Below are 22116 nucleotides of genomic sequence, written 5' to 3'. Positions count from 1 at the left end.
TTTTGTCTGCTATTTCTGGAAATTTGCAAATATGATTTGTAAGGTTTCATGATGTTTATAAAACATTACATTTGTGAGCAGTATAACGGTGAGGGGACATTCCCACTGTAACGGTGTGCGCTGAGAGTCGGGAAGCAAGTTCAGGGAGTGAGTGTTTTAATAAAATAAACGGAACATCATTTAAAAAAAACAAGAACCTCGAACAACGCACATACATGAAACAGAAACACCCAAGGGGAGTGACAGATATAGGGAAGGTAATCAGGGAGGTGATGGAGTCCAGGTGAGTCTGAGGATGCGCAGGTGCACGTAACGATGGTGACAAGTGTGCGCCATAACAAGCAGAATGGTGACCTAGAGGCCGCAGTGGGAGCACACAGCACATCCACTTTCTCATTATATTGGATCTTTATCCAGTTTGGATGTGCAAAAAACCCTCCAGAGTCTAAGTTGGCTTGTCTGTATTATACGACCACAGGGAATAATTATCAAAATTGCAACTGTATTTAAACAGAGCCTAAGTTGTTGTTTCGTTTTATTAGAATTTGATTAGAATTATACATGGGGTTTTTAGTCCTTATCAATAACCGAGTGAATGTAATATTGCTTATTGACTGTTTGGTATGTACATGTCCAGTCTGCAATTTAGAGTAGGACTTTCCATATTGAAGCAACGCAATTAATACAATGTAAACTGAAAACAGCAGGCAATTTAATGTACTAGGCTATAATGGACTAACATTGAAATTGGAGTTGATGACAATGCAATGTATAAAAGACCATAAATACACATCTTGAAGCAAGCACATGTTTAGCCATGGAGCACGTTCTGATTGGCCAGTGAGGGGCCAAGCCTTGACATACCCACAACTTGTTAATTCATCAAAACCCAGCCCTTTCGCGCTACTGCACTCATAGTTCTTGTTGTAGTGCGACGCCCCATTCGCAATAGCTAGAGCTTGCTTGCCATGTATTTATGTGGGTAATCTGCCTTGGAACAGGTTCCTAAATATATGTTGTCATCTAGCCCCAAACCAGAGATTCAGCCAGTGCCCTCTAAGAATATCTGAACGCCGATCCTTCCAGGCATTCAATTTAAAATCAGCTGATGATTTGAAGACTGCGGTCTGTTGGTCTCATGAGTAAACCAAAAGAAACAGAAAACAGGCCCAAGGGCTGATGGTGTTACAACTGATTAATAACACAGGTGTGTTGGAGCATGGCATCTCCAATCTCTTGTTATTGGCTGTGAAACTGGTTTGATTACAACTGGTGCAAACTTCAGCATGATGTCCTTCTGGAAAGCCAATTTCAGCATACTGTGGATGATTAGTATTTTACTGCTGCATGTTCATCATTAACCGTGATCCATTCCTCAGCTCATCTGCAGCATGGCAAACACAGGCCTTAGCTGTGACACAAAAGATGCATCTAGATTTGTGTGTGTCTATGTAAATGTGTATGTGGATTTTCCCTGGTACTTCATGGCATAATAAAGTACCAAAGGTTTGGACACACCAACTCATTCAAAGGTTTTTCTTTATTTTTTTGTATTTTCCACATTGTAGAATAATAGCAAAGACTTCAAACTACGAAATGACAGATATGGAATTATGAAGGAACCAACAAAGTGTTAAACAAGTCAAAATATATTTTAGATCTTAGATTCTTCAAAGTAGCCACCCTTTGCCTTGATGACAGTTTTGCACACTCTTGGCATTTTCTCAACCAGCTTCACCTGGAATGCTTTTCCAACACATGCTGAGCACTTGTTGGCTGCTTTTCCTTCATTCTGCAGTCAAACTTATCCCAAACCATCTCAATTGGGTTTAGGTCGGGTAATTGTGGAGGCCAGATCATCTGATGCAGCACTGCATCAATCTTCTTCTTGGTCAAATAGGACTTACACAGCCTGGAGGTGTGTTGGGTCATTGTCCTGTTGAAAAACAAACAGTAGTCCCACTATGCGCAAACCAGATGGGATAGCGTATTGCTGCAGAATGCTGTTGTAGCCATGCTGGTTAAGTGTGCCTTGAATTCTAAATACATCACTGACAGTGTAACCAGCAAAGCACCCCAACACTGTCACATCTTCTCCTCCATGCTTCACGGTGGGAACCATACATGCAGAGATCATCCATTCACCTACTCTGCATCTCACAAAGACATGGCAGTTGGATCCAAAAATCGCAAATTTGGATTCAGAAGACCAAAGGACAGATTTTCACCGGTCTAATATTCATTGCTTGTGTTTCTTGGCCCAAGCAAGCCTCTTCTTATTTTTGGTGTCCTTTAGTAGTGGTTTCATTGCAGCAATTTGACCATGAAGGCCTGATTCACACAGTCTCCTCTGAACAGTTGATGTTGAGATGCGAAGCAACCAGTTTCATCATAGTGCTTGATGGTTTTCACAACTGCTCCGTTTTGACTTACCTTCATGTCTTAAAGTAATGATGGACTGTTGTTTCTCTTTGCGTCTTTGAGCTGTTCTTGCCATAATATGGACCTGTTTTTTTACCAAATAGGGATATCTTCTGTATACCACCCCTACCTTGGCAATGCTGATTTGGTAGCTTCCATGGGCACCCGAGTGGCGCAGCGGTCTAAGGCACTGCATCTCAGTACCATAGGTTTGAATCCAGGCTGCGTCACATCCGGCCGTGATTGGGAGTCCCATAGGGCGGTGCACAATTGTCCCAGCGCCATCCGGGTTTAGCCAGGGTAGGCGGTCATTGTAAATAAGAATTTGTTCGTAACTGACTTGCCTACTTAAATAAAGGATACATTTAAAAAATGTAAATACCTTGTCACAACACTACTGATTGGCTCAAACGCTTTTTCTTTTTAACCTTTATTTAACTAAGCAAGTCAGTTAAGAACAAATTCTTATTTTCAATGACGGGCAAGGAACAGTGGGTTAACTGCCTGTTCAGGGTCAGAACGACAGATTTGTACCTTGTCAGCTCGAGTGTAGTCCAACACTCTAACCACTAGGCTACCCTGCCACCCCACATTAAGAAATTCCACAAATTAACTTTTAACAAGGCACACCTGTTAATTTAAATACATTCCAGGTGACTACCTCATGAAACTGGTTGAGAAAATGCCAAGAGTGTGCAAAGCTGTCATCAAGGCAAAGGGTGGCTGCTTTGTAGAATCTCAAATATAAAATATTTTTTGATTTGTTTAACATGTTTTTGGATACTACATGATTCCATAGTTTTGATGTCTTCACTACTATTATACAATGTCGAAAATAGTGTAAATAAAAGAAAACCCTGGTGTGTCCAAACATTTGACTGGTACTGTGTGCATCAAGGCAGTTGTTAATGTCATGATGTGTTGCAGCGCGCACCTTGTCTTGCACTCTGCATGCATATATTTATGAATCTAAATACATTTCTGGTCCCAGGAATCTGCTGCATGATCAAAATAAACATAGTAATATTCATGTCGCTGCAAGTAATATTTGAATAACAGCACTGTAATATACAGTAACTGTTCATCACTGAAGCGTACCAATGCTATTAGCTTGGTTTAGCTTTCCTGGCAGATACACACCCTCGAGCTCAGAGCATGCAGGGTATCGCAGTGGATTATGTGTCAAAAGTGTACAAAATTCACCATTAACAGGCATGAATTGACAAAGAAATGGATATATGAAAAAGCACCTGTGGAAGCCCATGAACCATGGAATGACCACATCCTCCTAACAAACCCTGTGAGGATTTCAATGATCATTTAGCCGGGAGGTTGCACTATAGATTAGCTATTATACCTGACACAACTGATTGACACAATTCTATTTTCAGTTATATAGACGCAACACAACCATTACATTGAACAACATTTACAATCATAACCTTGATCAAACAGCAGCTGCACTTACACAAACATATTGTATCACACAGTTATATATCACATTAGAAATGCAAACATACAACTATGTATATACTAGGAATTATGTAATCAATGTTTTTATTCTGTATTGGAAAATAATACACTTATCTTCTTTTTCCCTCATATGAAATGCATTGTCAATCATCCCACTTTGTTTAAAGTCTGTGCCTTCCTTCTGTCTGTGACATTCATTGGAGTGAAAAGTCCTTTGCGTCTTTGGGAGATGGGGACCAGGTTGAGAAAATGCTTCGAGACAAGGTTAGAAAATGTTCCACAGCCTGTTCTGTAGCTCTGAACTAGGACATCTCACGGGGATTTTGTGAGTCAGTGTTAGTTTACCTTCACAATGTTAATAGTAACAATGGCATGAACCGGGCATATCTGAAGGAGACGTTGGCAATGCTGATTTGGTAGCTTCAATTTCATAAACTCAGGTAACCTTGAGAGAACTGTTCTCACTCCTACAGCATCTGCACTTAATTTTTTGCTGTGCTTTACCTCAATTACAGTACCCTTCTACACACACCCTTGTCTGCTTCTTGGGAATGTTTTACCTTTATCTTGTAATTCTGTTATTCCAGGTTTCACCTTATCTTCCATGTTCTCCTGGGATAATGCATAATTCAGTTGGGATACTCTTCCTTTATCTTACTCTGGTACAGAAACAATAGTGCCGTTTCTTTTTACCACTGTCTTGAGTCGGTCTGGTTATTCACCAGGAAACCTTAAAACCTTGTTCCCACGTCCTGATCCCAAGTCCAGTATTGACTTTTCCACACCTTTTTTTATCTTCAATCAATCACTCTTTCATTGCCCTCTCTGAGATAGACATCCACTGGTGGAATATCTCTTCGTTCTTCCATTTGCGGATCTCAATCTTTCCCTCTGTCTCTTTTTCTCTCCAACGGTAGAATGAATGACCTGCCTGGTGAGTTATCTAAAGGTCTGCTGAGTTCAACCTCTGTGTCACTGAAGGACACCTTTTTAAAACAACTATTGGCTTTTCAAAGTTGTCTGATATTCTCAACATTCCCAAAGAACAAAGTTGAACATGGTGGTCTTGTGATGTATGCAGGTACACTTGCTAAACAAATAGGTGTGATAACAGGTGTGATAACAAATCACAATACAATGAATGAGCCAAAATTATAGACAAGATATTTTATTCACTACAGACAATTCCTTAAAATGTGTTTGTATAATCAAAAAACCTAGTAATTCAGGAAATTTGCATCCATAAGGATGTCTGCCTCAACAACTATGTTTACACTACAATGTTTTGTTGGAATCTCCTTGAGTATGCTACTTTCATCCCATCCCATCCACTGACTATACAGAAACTCCCAAAACTCATGCAGACTACTGTGTAAATCAATATGGTCAAACCTAACCTAGGCTAATTCTAAATTGAGTGATTAAGAAGGGATTGATTGATTGATTGGCATAGAACCTGAAGGAGTATGCTAGAGACAGTATGCCTGCTACTAGAGACAGATGGTTAAGAGTGAAGTACTTTTTTCCATAAATCCAACTGGGACTTGAACCCATGTCCCTCTGGTTTCTCCCAAGCAGACATGTTCTCCACAAGAGTTAACTCCCTTGGGGGAGCTTATCTAGGATGGCTACACTACTAATCCCTCTTTCTGGAGCTCATTAATTTTTGCCCGCAAGTCAGATGTCCTGGCAGCCTCATCCCACTTTTAACACCAATGTAGCAAATCTAAGGAAAGGACACAAATCAAAACCTCAAGAAAGTCAATTCCATTGGAGGATTTTGGAACACACCTATGATGGAGTGCTTGTATGCTTCAACGACACTATACATTAACAAATGTGTCCTGACCAACAATTTGGTCAAATTCCCTAAACCAAATAATCTGATTCATTCTACTGTCCTTTTGAACTTTTGCCCTTGCTCGGACTCAAGTCGATTAACTTCACTCACTAACTCGCTACTGACTGTGGTTCCATTTCTGAATCATCATTGTATCATCGTCTGTCGATCAGTCCCTAAAAGCAGTCATCCCTAAAATGACATCAACATTGTCAGGATCCGCTCTGCCACAGAGGTAGCAAAGAGAAACGTCTCTGAGGGAGTGAGCGCTGTGATCTGATCAGACAGGATTTTCAGACCACAAGCTGGCTGCTGTCCATGTTACTACGTGAGGAAACGGTGCTGAATTTCTATGCGTCCTCGGCCAGTCCGTGGTGATGAACTGACTAGCGATATGGCGAGTTCGGGCCCTGAAATCACAGTTTTCACTGGTGCGATTGAGTCACTGTGGTATCTAGTCTTAATCAATATTTACATTTAAATATAATAGCCTATATTACATTTTCAATCTACATGTGTCAGAAAGGACACACACAGCCCCTCTCTGCACAATCCCCATCATATGGCTCTGAAAAAAGTGGTTTGCGTGTACAACATTTCCTCAAATTAATCCTATAATTGCGCACGTTAAAATAATCATATAAAATCTCAAACATGTAAATTGAGCACAGTAATCCACTCCCTGCTGTGGGTTGGTTAATGTAGACGCTTCATCAACGCGCACGCATCATCATCCTAAATGGTGGGCTTTTTTTTCCTATTTGATAAGGAGTCCTCCGTTTTGTGATGGAGGCTTTAATGTCAATACGACGTATTCTTTGATAGCAGTCAATACACTGTCTCCTAAAGCAGAACACCGCGCTCGATGGCATGATTTGACAGTCATCGTTACCCTTATTTCTGATTTGTAATCCCATAAAGGCAGTACCATTTTGCCAATAGAAATCGGAGGTGGAAAGAGCTTGTGGCTGCGGATTGTAGCTGTGGAGAGGCTATGTTAGTACTCAGTGCACAGAGGGGCGCGATGCATGCGTAAACTGGCTCAAACCTCTCCCCAAAACGCCCCTCACTTCGCACCGTGGACCGCTGCCGGCCGCTCACTGCCTGTCAGTGCTGCACCGGACTTGCCTGGCTATCCAGACTCCTTGCTCCGGCCAAACGGTACGCCACGCCCACGGACGTTAGTTTCTTCTCCGCGAACTACAGAGCAGCGGAATAATGTAGTGTGAGTCGTCAGTTTAGCACTGGACACCACCGACTGAAACTTCTAGGTCTTCGCTCCAAGGATGTATATCTGATACGGATATTCCTGCCTCAACAAGGCTACTAACGATCGAAATTTGGCCGCGGATATGCTGGACTCAGCAGATTAATTTACAATCACTGCCACTATATGGAAGGACGATTGTGTTCTGGAGAAAACATTTGGAAACAAGTATTTTCTGTCTGGGTCGAGTCATTTGACGCTAAAACGGAAGAAATGTCATACTTGGATATCCCACGCATAGATGCTACTCATTTGTGTGATAATATACGTGGGAACTAATTGCAACGCAACTGCCCTCCTCGGTGCAAGTGAGTGTTCTTTGAGCACCAAGTCCAGAAATATTGGGTGGTTGTTGTGCTTCTTCACTCTGCTACTGGGGAAGCAGACCGGCGGCAAATCGATGCATTTCTTGCTCAAATCTACTCGGGCAATTTACCTCGTTGCATAGCCTACTGGAGATTGACAGACAACGGAGTGGTAACATCGGGCTCAGGAATAGAGGTAACCATATATCATCATGATTTCATTGTTTTCTCATATGAAAGATTTAGAAATTCGGTCATAACCGAGTAAGAGAAAATTGTTAATTGTTTCTACAGATGTGCAAGTATTGTCACATTGAGCTGTTATGTGACAGTGGAGTTCCATGTGTAAATGCATTTCATGGAAGGCTAATACGAGGTGTGGATCAGGTGTGGTTTGTTTGACGTTGTGGGGGTCTACAACAGAATGCTGTGTAATGGTCTATGGATAGGCTATTGCACCATTCAAAAGTAAAACCTCATGCCATGACTCGTTCGCAGATAGATGACTACTCTAGTCTCGTTTGATTGTCTCACCACAAACAACCACGGGAAATGTAGATGGGGTTATTAGCAAGTTTGTTCCCCGATCCAGATATTTACTCGTAAGATTCTTTTACCCAGTCAGTCTTGATTTGTGACAAATACTGCATGCACTCTTACAGCACATCAAACTGCTTTGAGACTTTGTGAAATATGCTTCTTAAGTCCATGTCCTTTTCTAAATCGATTCGATCGTGTGTCAAGTGCACCATGGCCTATCGGAGATGGTAACCAAAAATGTGACGAGAGTATTGAAGATGAAGAATACATTTGGAAATTATGTTCAACCATGTTGGCTGAACAGATCCTAGCCTACGTGTTTATTTATGTTGATCCTTTTCGAAAAGAAAGAAAAAGGGCGAGACCGTGTCTGTGAAATCGATCTTCAATCACGTTGCAATTCCACAAGACTATACAGGGTTTATGTTGGGACACTTATGTGCCTCACACAATCAATAGACACCCTGGGAGGAGGAAGTTCAGGAATGCCTGTGCATATGAGTAATGTGACAAGTATTGGAACAATTTAACGTCTGGTCTAGCCTTTTTTATTTTATTTTGTATTGTACACTGGTGGGCCTGTGTTTCTTTAATAATTCTAAATTACTTTTAATCATTCGCTTCCATTGGCATTGCATAACGCAAGACCACTTTTAATGAATCCGTTCCACCTGAGCTAGTTGGCTGTTCGGATAATGAATGTAGGTGAGCCTGTGCAATTCGGCTTTTGGCCACGGCCGAGGTCTCTCCTCCTCATTGCCCAATCATGGCAGTGTATTTTTCCACTGATGCAGCACCTAGCTCTGTATCCCTTGTACCGTAAATCCAGCAAGGAGAATTCTGAATGTCAAGCTGCAGTGCCTGAGAATGTCTTATTTTGTACCGCAGGTAGGGGGCCACGGAGCACCAGCCACAGCTTGCAGTTCCCTCCTCACATGAGCTATAGTCCGTTATGCTTCACATAACTTTGTTCCCACAGATATAAGAACATTGTCAACGTGCTACTAAACAACCCAGGTCAGCTATTACATGCATGTTTGTCTGGCTAGCTACAGGTAACTGCCACAAAAATGGAAACACTTGAGTAAATGAAGGATACAAAGTATGTTGAAAGCAGATGGTTCCACGGAGGTGTGGTTTCTCAGTTAATGAATCAATTAGCATCCCATCAGGCTTATGGTCCTGCTACACTACAGCCATGCTTCCTTTGAACTTAATGAAAGCTGCGCTACTGATGGTGTTGTGCTCGCGTTGCGTCGCGTCCAACGCAGCGTCCAGGCTCAAGACTTGTCCAAGGTTCCTTTCTCCACGGCTGACGCAGCAGTTCATTCTGCCTCGTGAATTGAAATAAGGATAAATAAACTTGATTTTGGTTGCGTTATGGCTTCGACTATAAACCACTGGTTATTTTACTAATATTCAGTCAAGAAGCTACTAGCTAGCAGAAACTCTAGCTACCTAGCTATATTGACTATGTTCACAATGTAAACAAAAGCAACTTGTGTAACTAGAAGATAATTTAGTACAACCACTAGCAACCCTTTAATGAGTACTTGCGAAAAGTTGGACCAAAGCTATTGTACTTACACATAATGGATTAATATGGTACAGAACAGTAGGGTAAAATAGAATAAAGTCACTCTTGGCTTCTGCCTCACTCTGTGTAGCAGGTAGATCGTTGCATTGACGCGCCCGCTGATGTTAAAGCAACGGAATGCACATAGTGTTGCTGAAGTGTTATGGTCATGTATAAAAATGCTGGGCAGGCCATTCATTTAGCTACCATTGCTATGCCCCCATAGGATGACAATGCCCCCATCCACAGTGGTCACTGAATGGTGTGATGACCATTAAAGCGATGTAAACCATACCATGGCCATCTCATTCACCAGATCTCAACCCGATTGAACACTTATTGGAGTTATCAAGTTTTATTAGTCCTATGGTATAAACTTACTTGCAGGTTACTTCTTGACAATGCAACAACAATAAGAAATAATAAAAGTTAAGGCAACATTTTGGCGTAAGTATAATACAGGAAGGCACAATTTACACCTGTTTTGGGGAAGGGGGGATTGGGGCGAAAGTGGTTAAATGATGCAGTATTTAGCAATCATAAAAAGAGTCTGGTGTAAATTGGTGATGGGAGAGCAGCAGTTGTGATGTGTGTGTTTTGGATGATATATCGTATCGTTTGGACAATTTTGCAATATCTTTGTGCTAGTTGGCTGTACCTTCACCAAAACATAATTGTGCTCCATCTTTTTTTTTAAATAAGGAGCCAATTTGTTTTCCGCACTTTTATTTCCAGCACTGATCCTAACTTGTTTTCTCATGGCTCTCTCTTGTCTCTCTGCAGCAGACATATGGTGAGAAATATGTTTTTAACATGGAATCACAATACAAGTACAGTATCGAATCGTGAGAATCGCAATGCATATTGCATCGGCACCTAAGTATCGTGATAATATCGTATTGTGAGGTCCCTGGCAATTCCCAGCCCTATGTAGGACAAATGTATGTATGTGTGTGTATATATACATGTATATATGTATGTATGTATTTATGTATGTATGTATGTATGTATGTATGTGTACTAAGGTGTGGAGAATCAGTGCAGGTGGTCAGTTCAAGTGTTCAGCAGGCTGATGGATTGTAGATACCAACAGTCTCAGAGACAGTTTCTATCAGACCTCATGCTCTGATACCGTCTGACCGATGGTAAGGGAATTAATAGCTCATGGCTGTGGTGTGTGGGGCCCTTCGTGAAGATGGGTGGGAGCACGGTCCCAGTGATGATTCTGGAGCGGCGCCTGAGACAGGGTTTTCCACGAACATCAACAAAACCCCAAATTATGGAATTGTTCATGGAAGAAGGGTGTCTCATCCCTCCAATAGAGTTCCAGACACTTGTAGAATATATACCAAGGTGCATTGAAGCTTTTCTGGCTCATGGTGGCTCAACACCCTTTTAAGACACTTTATGTTGGTGTTTCCTCTATTTTGGAAGTTAAATGTTGCCTTCTGCATTCTTGTATTGATCCCCTCCCTGTGTGTGTTAATGGGTAGGCTGATATTGGCTCTGGGTTGTTTAACAGCTGCCAAGGATCTGTGTGCATGTGTGGACTGTTATCTCCCTCCTTTTATCATTCTGCTGTGCCCTTGAGGTGACAAATAAGACTTGACATCGGAATATTGAGATACACTGACCTCAAATTGACAAAGAGTGTATGCGCTCCAGAGGCATCTCTCGAGATATATTAGTGCTGTCTGGCGTTCTTTGTCCCGCAATGATGGATGGATATCTGACTTTCTGCAAGATTCTCTCTCTCTCCCACCGTCTAACCCTCTCTCTCTAAGACAGGTGACAGGCAGGGACAAATAAAATGACAGTGCCCTCCGCCCATGTAGGACATCATGCCGCCAGTCTGTGGCTGTCAGTGCCAGCATGGCTCTATAATAAGGCACATGGCTGCACCATCTGCTCCTGGTTTCGCTATTTAAATGTGAGAATAGGCCTGGTGGAGCATCCTGGCCTTGGAAGGGTTTGTAAGGATTGTCCTGAAATCAGTTGGATTTTCCAGAAATAAGATTTACAGCTATAATTGTTTTACTTGAAGACCTTAACATGTGTGCTTTCATGGAATACAAAATCATGTCGAGACCAAAAGGAACGGTTGAGTTTTTTCCCTGAAATGTCACAAAATGTATCTCTCTAAAATGAAGACAGTTTAACATTATTTAACTAGAATCTCAGACCTACATCCAGATGAAAGGTGCGTGCATATTTCATGATGCATTTTGAAAATTCACGTGTAGTGTTCTATCGCTTCTGTGCGGAGAATTAGCTCAGTCATTTGTGATTGCCTGCCAGAGGGTCTCATTAACGTTTTGGGGGAAAAAAATGTTTAGTTCTATGTTGAGCAGAGCCTATAGGCTACAGTTACCATGTCCACCGAGGTGCTAGATTTCAGCAGTTTTGGACAAATCTGATCTGTTCATAATGCAGGTGTTGGTTCCTGCTTAGCAAGCGCTTCTTAAACGGGTGTTCTTCCATCCAGTCCGTAAGGCCACTAATCATTTAAAGTCAAACTCAAGTCATGGGCTTATCAGTCCGGGTGGCATGTTTAGGGAGCACTTCAGAGGGGTAATTAAGTTTAGACCGATGGGAAACCCCACCTGTCTTCCCCCCCCGGTGCCGGGGGAAAACCAAATCATGCCCCAAGATAGAGGCAAAAAGACAGAACTTCAGGAGTAGCTGTATGCTAATGTAAAATTTGGTAAAGTGATGTTATCCTAAAAATGTGCAAGGGGTTTTCATCACACGTACAAGTATGTTGAGATGGATGTGTCAGACACTTATTAATACTTTTCCTGTTTTTGTGAAGAGAGCTAGGGAAGTGCTAGAGTCTCCCGTGTCTCAGCAGCAGACTGAATGAAGTCTTATCATATACAGTACCTTGATGTAGCTGGCATCTTTGACAATGCTTCATGTCAGCTACGCCATGAAACCTGGCCTTCATTATCTGCTCCCGTGCTGATTGTTTCACAATGACTATGCTCTTACTAGCATGTGTTATTGATTTGATCCGTGCATCAGTTAAAATTAATCTAAGTACATTCCTTTCGGACAAGGCTTTTCCAAATGTGTGTTATGGTTGGGTCTTCCCCAAAAGAAGGCACCGCACCAAATGGGTTTCTTTGAGGAAATTTTTTATGCATTTCTCCCTGGGATTGAGACTGAAATGTCTACACTACAGTAGGCTGGTAATCAGCATGGTGCTTTATGATAACGACAGAAAGTCTTCCTCCCCGATGAGCACAGGGAGCGTGATTTACAGGAAGTGTGTTTTATGCATTTATAATTATGTTCTACAAAGACTAACATCCCAGCCAGCAACCAGATCTCTTACTTAATGACACTGCTTTCCCTGTTCGTCACGTATGTCAGCGCCCCAGTGCTCATAGCACCCCTCCCATCACCAGTACCACCCCTTAACCCCTCAACCCCCCTCCACTCCATCCAGTACTTAACACCACTAAGGGTAGCTCTCCACAAGCACACTAAGCATTTCCACTATACTGCATCACAATGGACCTTTTCCACTGTGGATCCACAATCAGCCCAGCATGTAATTTACCAATTGATCCTTATCAAGCTCAAATATACTGCTGTGGAAGTATATTTGACTAAGCTCCCCCATCTCTCTATTACCCCCCACTGTGATGGAACAGATGTGAAGACCAGGCTTATGACTGAAGTGGGGGGGGTCTGTCGCTCCCCTATCTCACTCGAGAAATCAGCCTTTTACGATGGAAGCAGATTGATACTGTGCTTGAAACCTTTTTACACCTCTGAGTCTGAAAAGGCGGGCAGCAATTGCAGTGTCAATTTCTTGGGATCTCATGTTGGCTGTTACCGTGGCTATGCAAGAAAGGAAAGAGACTGTGGCATCTCATAGTGTATAATTTTCTAATTTCCCCAAAACTTTTCCATTCGCAAATTCTTATTCCATATATTGTACAACTATTACTATCTCGCTAAGACACGTTCTTTTTAATTATGCCACTTGTCTATTTGACCTTTCTTATTCGTTTGGATGACATCAAAGCGAGAGGATTACGCGTCTATGGCACCTCACCGTTAAAATTTAACATTGTAATTGCAATCATTTGCTAGCAACCTTTTAGGAAGGCTCTCGTTTGATTCCTAATTACTAGCTAAGCAAACGAGGATCTTTCAGTTCCATTGGGTTTGCCATTTTACACTGAGGTAGAGGTTAAGTATGGGAGTAATGACTTTGTGCTACTTATAAATATATGCTTACCTTATCTCATTAGGTTGGCTATAGAATATTAAATATCATTCACTGATGGAATATTGGGATTCAGAAAGTCCCATCCCCTGTTATTACACAAGTCAACGTTAATTTCCTGCACCTCATTTATTTTATCTCAACAGTTCCTTCCTTTGACTTTATATCCTGGCCTGTATTCTGTGCTCTATTCTTGCCCGACCACCTCGCTCGCTCTCTCGCTCACTCTCTTGCTCTCCCGCTCTGCTGTAACCACTGGCACAGACAGAACTAATCACTTGCCGAATCCCCTCTGGGGAACAGATCTGGCTCTGTGGGGCTACTCCTCCTCCCGGCTGCCGCATTCCGAGGTGACTCAACCCTGCTGCATCCTGCCTATCGAGCGGCCAGAATCTCAATCAGCCTGCTTCTGACCTCTGCTGTCAGGCATCTGGACCGGTGCCACTCACTGCCTAGTGAGATGGGGTATTAATGGATTGCTACTGTGCTGTGCCGGGCTGGGCTGGGACAGACCTCACGGCCAGGTCTGCTTCTGTGCCGTGCACGTCCAAAGTCACATATCTCTGCCTGGACCTTATATATTAATCCTAGTGGGCACAGCACTTGGCCAGCAAATCAACCATGACACACAGCAAAACCTGTGAATATCAGCATCCTCCCACCCCCCCCCCCCCTCCCCCTCCCGCAGCCTAGTGCAGCCTGTTGGGTGGATTATATACAGTAAATAAAAATGTTCTCTATAACCATCCGCGTCCTTTCCAATCAGACGGAGGGATCAGACGGTGGGATCTATACAGACCTATCCGGGTCAGTGTCACCAGGCAATGCTGCCACATCTGGGCCCGTGTACATCCAACCAGCCGCATTAGCATTAGTGCTGCCAAGGTTAGTGTGCCAGTCGAGAGGATTCCTGAGCTGAGACTTTAGTGACACACATCAGGTTGGGATAAGGGCCGGAAAAGGAGGCAGATGTGGTTGTGCCAGGTTCATGATCAGGATTATACAGGCAGGATCACATGCCCCAACTGACTCGCGACAAAGAGCCTCGAGCAGATTGGTCCTGATCTAAATATAAAACAAAAAGCAGAGGATCTATTCATGAGCAGAGGATGAGGGATGGACATGCACGACTAAGTAGGAGAGCTGCTGCTGTGGAAATGTCCCAACAAAGAGCAGTACTTGAGGCTGCGTTCCGTACAGTACTGTCTGTATCCCGCTTAACCCCTTCCCCCACAGTGCAACGCTCCAGGACGCTCGCCTCTCTCTTTGTTCTCCCTCCGGCTTTGCATCCAAACAGCTGCAAACATAAACAAAGCACCTATGATTGACAGAGCCTTTATGGAACACGATCTGGTTACTGAAAGGTTCTTATCACGACAGTATTTTGACCCAGGCCCCGGTGAGAAATTACACATGTTGTGTTAGCACACACGCTGTACACTTTAGCAGCAGGCTAAACAACTACACAACCCGCTCCTCAAGCAGTGGCGGAATGCATCAGAGCGGTGGAGCGGCATTGTCCAAGTTGCCTGTTTACGTCTGTTTATGCCAATCTATGTGAGGAGGTGGATGCTGCGCTGGCACATTTCTCTGAGTCAGGGGGTCAATGTTCTCCATAGTATCTCTGCCACATCCTCACATTGCTCCAGCGCCCTGCATATGTTCCCTGTAACAGCTGTGTGGCTTGGCATGTGTGTGTGGGCACAGGGTGGGTAGACACTAGACATACTTGAACCTGAGTGCTGTGCGGCACATATTGAGGACAACTGTGGTGAATTATTCCATGCTAAACTATTGTACACTAGTTTACGTGGAGTGTGGTGATTCTACTGGGTGACATAAATTGCATGTCTGTAATTAGGTCCTTCATGGGCCTTGGCTATCAGGCAGCAGATTACTTGTCTAGCTGGTTTGAGAAATACTTTGTCAGCATCTTTTTGTAGTTCAAGTCAGCTGAAATCAATAGCACTTTCTTGTTTTTTCTTACAATTCGGTAATTGGAGAGAAGATCCAGTCCAGAGCCCTGAATTGAGTTAGGTTAGGCCAGGGCAACAGAGGTTAGGAGATCAGTAATGTTGTTGGAGGCCTCAGGAAGTCATGAGAGCCATCAGGCTGATCCAGAGTATTAGCCTAAGTTTTACTATATAGTACTGTGTGTGTGTGTGTGTGTGTGTGTGTGTGTGTGTGTGTGTGTGTGTATGTGTATATATATATATTAGTGCATTTTTATCCATGTGTTTTACTGCATACAGAATACATTAAAGTCAATCACAGATAGTGTCTGCTAACCAAGCACAACTCCAGGTTTCCCCCTGCGAGCTTAGGTTTGAAGAGACACCAACTCCAGGACACATCACAGGCATGGGTATGTACAGCTCGCAGTGAGTTAGGGTACTGTCAAAGTGACAAAGATCTGTTGGCAGATATCGCTCCACACATCGATATGGGTAGTGGGGGTGCATGCTTCAACAGGCTCATTTTCACGTGACTTTCATGGCCAGCCTGAATGGAGAAGCCACATTCCGTCTCCTCTTGATGTGTGACAGTATGTAATATTTTATACTAGTTATGAATCCCATTAGTTTATTTATGTACCCCATGAAAGCTAGTGTTATTGTTATTGCAGTGTGAGATGCATTGAAAATAACATAGCATTTAACAAACTGAAAGCAAATACATATTTTAACTCGGACTTATAAGCCATATTTTTGTAAGGCAAAATGGAAAGTTCCTATCACGTATTTCACACGTTTCACTTTTCATTTTTGTTCCCTCGGCACAAATTAGCTATGATAATGTTGATGGTTAATTTAAATAGGTACACCAAGTGCACTCTATCAGAAGAATACCATTTGAATCTCAAACCTTCACATCTCAACTGTAAAAGGTTCCCGCTGCCTCTGGGTGGCTGTCTGCCAAGGGTAATATATGTTAATGGGGACATTGTTACATATTTAATAAGGGCCTTGTTTTATTCATAGGGCCCTTAGATATGTGTTGTTCCTGAGCAATAGGAGTGCTCTTTTCTACTCGTTCTTCCTAACCCATACGTACACTCTTAGGAAAAAAGTCGGAATTTCTTTCTGTTGGTTTGTGTTTTTTTTGTTTGTCTTGACAACAAAAAAATATAAAAACTTGATCACTATTTTTTTTTTTATAAATATGTGCTATCTAGAACCTAAATGGTTCTTCAGCTGTCCCCAAAGGATAACCTTTTGAAGAACCCTTTATGGTTCCAGGTATAACCCTTTTGTGTTCCATCTAGAACCCTTTCAACATACAGTTTATACATGGAACCCAAAAGGGGTTCCTGGACCAAAAATGGTTCTCCTATGGGGACAGCCGAAGAACCCCTATAGAACCTTTTTTTCTAAGAGTGTATAGTTTGTTTATTAGGCCTAAAGTAGTTGAACCAACGACATCCGCTCCACTCTCACTGGCTTAACTCGACTTAGATATAGGTCTCATGCTGTTAACCCCCATACTTGTTTTGACCTCTCTTCTTACTTCTCGTGTTTCATGGCCATAAGTGGCTGAGTTAGAGCTGAATCTGTCTGCCATTTTCACCACTTGAACTCTACTCTAAGTGCATGGTAACATATGGTCTATAATATGCCTTCCTGAGTGTGATCAGTGTGTCCTAACTGCTGTTATGTAAGAGTATGTGTGTGTGTACATGACAGGCTCTCCCCTTGATGTATTCTGTTGCCTGGCTTCAAGTCCCTTCTCTCAGATGGGCTTGGCACCAACTCAACTGACCTGAGTGTGTGTAGCGGTCACATGACAGTCCTAGTTGTGCTGCTAGACTAGCAGAGATGTGATTCGTTCAGAGGGTGACATCTGTCTACTCTGCTCCCCAGTGAGAGAGCGGGAGAGGCCGTGGTGAGAGAGGGGAAATTACACAGTGATTTATTTCTATTTGGGGATATCTCACAGATTTTATTATTCTGTTTAATGCCCTGCCCTTTTCACAGAAATGAGAAGAAGCTTGAGAAATGGATGTTGGAATGTACACTGAGTGTACAAAACATGACGAGCACATTCATAATATTGAGTTGTAGCCGCCCTTTTGCCCTTAGAGCAGCCTCAATTTGTCAGGGCATGGACAAGTGTTCCACACACAGGGATGCTGGTCCATGTTGATTCCAATGTGTCCCACAGTTGTCAAATTGGCTGGATGGCCTTTGGGTGGTGGGCCATTCTTGATACACACAGGAAACTGTTGAATGTGAAAAACCCGGCAGCGTTGCAGTTTTTGACACAAACCGGGGCGCCTGGCACCTAGTACCCTGTTCAAAGGTACTTAAATATTTTGTTGTGCCCATTAACCTGCTGAATGGCACAGATACATGATCCATGTCTCAATGCTTAATTCCTTTAACTTGTCTCCTCCCCTTCCCTTTTCTATAGACAGGTCAAATCATGACCAATCAATTGAATTTACCATAGGTAGACTCCAATCAAGTTGTATAAACATCTCAAGGATGATCAATGGAAACAGGATGCACCGGAGCTCAATTATTATTATTATTTATTTTTTTTGTGAATTTTACCCCTTTTTCTCCCCAATTTCGTAGTATCCAATTGTTGTAGTAGCTACTATCTTGTCTCATCGCTACAACTCCCGTACGGGCTCGGGAGAGACGAAGGTTGAAAGTCATGCGTCCTCCGATACACAACCAACCAAGCCGCTGCTTCTTTAACACAGCGCACATCCAACCCGGAAGCCAGCCGCACCAATGCGCCGGAGGAAACACCGTGCACCTGGCCACCTTGGCTAGCGTACACTGCGCCCAGCCCGCCACAGGAGTCGCTGGTGCGCAATGAGACAAGGACACCCCTACCGACCAAGCCCTCCCTAACCCGGGCGACGCTAGGCCAATTGTGCGCCGCCCCACGGACCTCCCGGTCGCGGCCGGTTACGACAGAGCCTGGGCGCGAACCCAGGACTCTGATGGCACAGCTGGCGCTGCAGTACAGCGCCCTTAACCACTGCGCCACCCGGGAGGCCCTTCGGAGCTCAATTTTGAGTCTCGTAGCAAAGGGTCTGAATACTTATGTAAATAAGGTTTTTTATTTTTAAGAAATTCGCAAAAAAATCTAAAAACCTGTGTTTGGCTTTGTCATTATGTGGTATTGTGTGTAGAATGATTTTATAAAATTACATTTCATTTTAGAATAAGACTGTAACGTAACAAAATGTGATAAAAGGGAAGGTGTCTGATTACATTTTGTTGCATAGTATATTAGACAAAAGTCAACACAAATATACTTTGAATACACCGTAAGTACATTTTATGTATATTTATTCTAAATTACAAATATACTGAAATGGTATTTGAATTAGAATTCCTGTATTTTCTTTACAAAAAAACTGTATGTGTTTCAAATTTCCTTTTACAAATAACCTTCCACCTTGATTGACGAGGATCTTCTCAGCCAATGTTAACATGTTATTTACAAAGCAGCTGTAGATGGTTCAGCAACTTATACGGAGCACTCCTAAGAACTGTGTACTATTAGTATTTCATACTTCAGTTGTTTACATTATGGTAGTACATTAACGTTTCAATAAAATGTGTAAATTGTAATTGAACATCAAAACATTTGAATAAGGTAAATATGAGGAAGAATCAACTTCAGCTGCAGAAAAGGATGCTGGGTAATATGCAAATGTTTGTGCACATGCAAGTAGCTTTTAAATATATTTTGTGGACATTTTAAGTTAAATATTTTTTCGGGAAAGTATATTTTCTTGGGATATGAAAACGTATACTCTCAGGAAGCATGTTTTTTTAGCTGTGCAGTATTACTTTAGTTCCTTGTTGCATATATGTATGTTTTGGAAAGCATTTTATTCTGCATATTTTTATATTTTTCACTCTGCCATTTAAATCATTATTTTGGAGTCACTACAATGTTATTGATACATTGAACTCTAACTGTTTTACGTTCACAATGGCCTCATGGTTTCACTCCTGTCCTGCAGCTCAGTTCAGAAGGATGACTGGGTATATGATATGTTTAATACATAATCCATAGCATAATTATTAACTCGACCATGCTTGAGATATTCAATGTCTGATTTCATATTGTTACCGATCTATCAACCACTTCCCTTTTATGAGGCTTTCAAAAGGCTCATAAAAAAAAAACATGTAACATATTCTGTGATTTGCTTAGCTAAATTTTACTCCTGAACTAATTTAGACTTGCCTAAACAAAGAAGCAGAATGCTTATGCAATGACTATATCTAATATGTATTATACATTTTTTTTTACAGTAAATTACAATACAATTTTAATCCCACTTTTTAACCCAATTTAAAGGGGTATGAATGATTTTGCAAGGCACTGTATAGAGTTTCATGGAGAATTTTTTTTTTTTTCATCCTTCAACGTAAAAACAACTCCAAGTGTATTTTGAATGAATATACTAAATTTAAGTACAGTTTAAATTAGTGTTTTTAAGTTTAATGATAATGAGCATATAGTATACTTAATAAAGACTGAAAACAATTAATTTAAAGTATTTTAATAAGTGTAGTGAAGGTTGATAGTTTATTTTTAGTATACTAAAAATCTGAAAAAAACTATCAAATCTAAAGTAAGCTTTTAACACGTGTATTGAAGTGTGATGTTTTTAAAAAATATTTTAATATGCTATGACTATAACGTTCACTTTTAATATGTATGTTAAAGTGTAATACTATTACATTTATAGTATATCAATGGGGTGGCATAGCCTAGTGGTTAGAGCATTGGGCCAGTAACCAAAAGGTTGCTAGATCGAATCCCCGAGGTGACAAAGGTCAAAACCGGTTGTTCTGCCCCTGAACGAGGCAGTACCTAGGCTGTCATTGTCAATAAGAATTTGTTCTTAACTGACTTGCCTAGTTAAATACCCAGGCCTCCTTTAAGACTTGCATAATGTTTCATCTGTAGCTGCTACAAAGAAACAATTGGTTTCATATAGAGCTTTACCACTTGCTCTGTAATATGATTTTTTTTTTATATCAATAAAAAATAAATGCATTAACTTATGAATATTGAAAAATGTAAACATTAATCTGTTTCATTTATTTAGATTTGGTCATTTTATTATATATTGTTGAACATAATACTCAATGGGCATATGAACGTTTCAGAATGGGATCTCTGCTAGTTTAGATTTACGATTCAATTTGTAAGTGTCTATGCCATTTTGTAAGCACCATGCCAATTTCTCTCTATAAAATGGGTCATAACCTTAAAACTAGCAGAGATCCCATTCTGGAACTTTGATATGCCCATAGAGTATATTATGTTTAGGCTATTTTTTTCAATATATTGTTAATCCAAAATGGTGTTTTTCAATAGTCTTAAATTAAAGTGCTTTTTAAAAATCAAAACACTTCTCGTGTTACAGAGCAAGCAGCACAGCTTCACACACCACGCATATTTGCTTTGCACCTACAGATGAAACTCTTACTTATTTCTTACTTATGCTTTTAGATGCAAATGTCAAACAAATGTCAATAATTCTTCCTCCAAAGAACTATTCTATGGATTATATTTAGTGAAAATCCCCCAAATCCTGGTCTTTTTTTTGTCCTGGTTTCGTGATGAATCACTCACATATAAAGGTTAATCTGTCTGATTCAACCATTTTATACGGAGACTCTGTAAAAGGGGCACTCTAACTTCTGTAACCTCTACTAATTAACACCGCATGCGTGTCTAGTAATGGACGCTGACATTAAAGTTTGATGTGCCAATCTACGTGGCCTTTTTTTTATTGATGCACTTGATGTGATTTTAGGGTTTAGGCTGTACTTATGATTCTGAGAACTAGAATAAGCTCTGGCTGTATCTAGTTCTGTGATGGTATGACACATTCACACGAAAAGGAAAACTCTGCTATCGTCTAGATGCTGAGATTGACAGGCAGGTCCAATGTTCCCGTGATATGGTGTAAGATGTGTTTTTTTTTTTACTGTGTGTGTATTTTTTTTCTTCCCTGTTTGAGTTATATTTCAGCCACACAGATCCACACCAAATATGAACGTTCATGACACATCAGGAATTACATAAGACACATGAGCACAGCTCCACTGCATACACTTGAAGTCAGAAGTTTACATACACCTTAGCCAAATACATTTAAACTCTGTTTTCCACAATTTCTGACATTTAATCATAGTAAAAATTCCCTGCCTTAGGTCAGTTAGGATGACCACTTTAAGAATGTGAAATGTCAGAATAATAGAAGAGTGATTTATTTCAGCTTTTATTTCTTTCATCACATTCCCAGTGGGTCAGATGTTTGGGTGACTTTTGGCCCATTCCTCCTGACAGAGCTGGTGTAACTGAGTCAGGTTAGTAGTTCTGCCTATACATTTTATATGGCATTTAGGTCAGGGCTTTGTAATGGCCACTCCAATACCTTGACCTTGTTGTCATTTGCAAATTTGA

General features: G+C 41.4%; 1 protein-coding gene across 2 annotated transcripts in view; it reads left to right on the top strand.

Moving 5' to 3' along the window:
- The first annotated feature begins 6843 nt into the window (after nt 1-6843).
- The window catches only part of LOC139386276 (leucine-rich repeat and fibronectin type III domain-containing protein 1-like protein), a 108227-nt gene continuing 92954 nt past the window's right edge, over nt 6844-22116 (top strand). The window contains exon 1 of one of the 2 annotated variants that reach the window (XM_071131772.1): nt 6844-7502. The gene's annotated coding sequence lies outside the window, so the exon portion shown is untranslated. The remainder of the gene's footprint in view (nt 7503-22116) is intronic. The other variant, XM_071131773.1, reaches the window with a different exon arrangement.

Source organism: Oncorhynchus clarkii, chromosome 27, assembly GCF_045791955.1.
Source record: "Oncorhynchus clarkii lewisi isolate Uvic-CL-2024 chromosome 27, UVic_Ocla_1.0, whole genome shotgun sequence".
In the NCBI taxonomy this organism is placed as follows: domain Eukaryota; kingdom Metazoa; phylum Chordata; class Actinopteri; order Salmoniformes; family Salmonidae; genus Oncorhynchus; species Oncorhynchus clarkii.
Note: the sequence above shows the minus strand (reverse complement) of the source record. Positions and strands in the feature narration are given on the sequence as shown.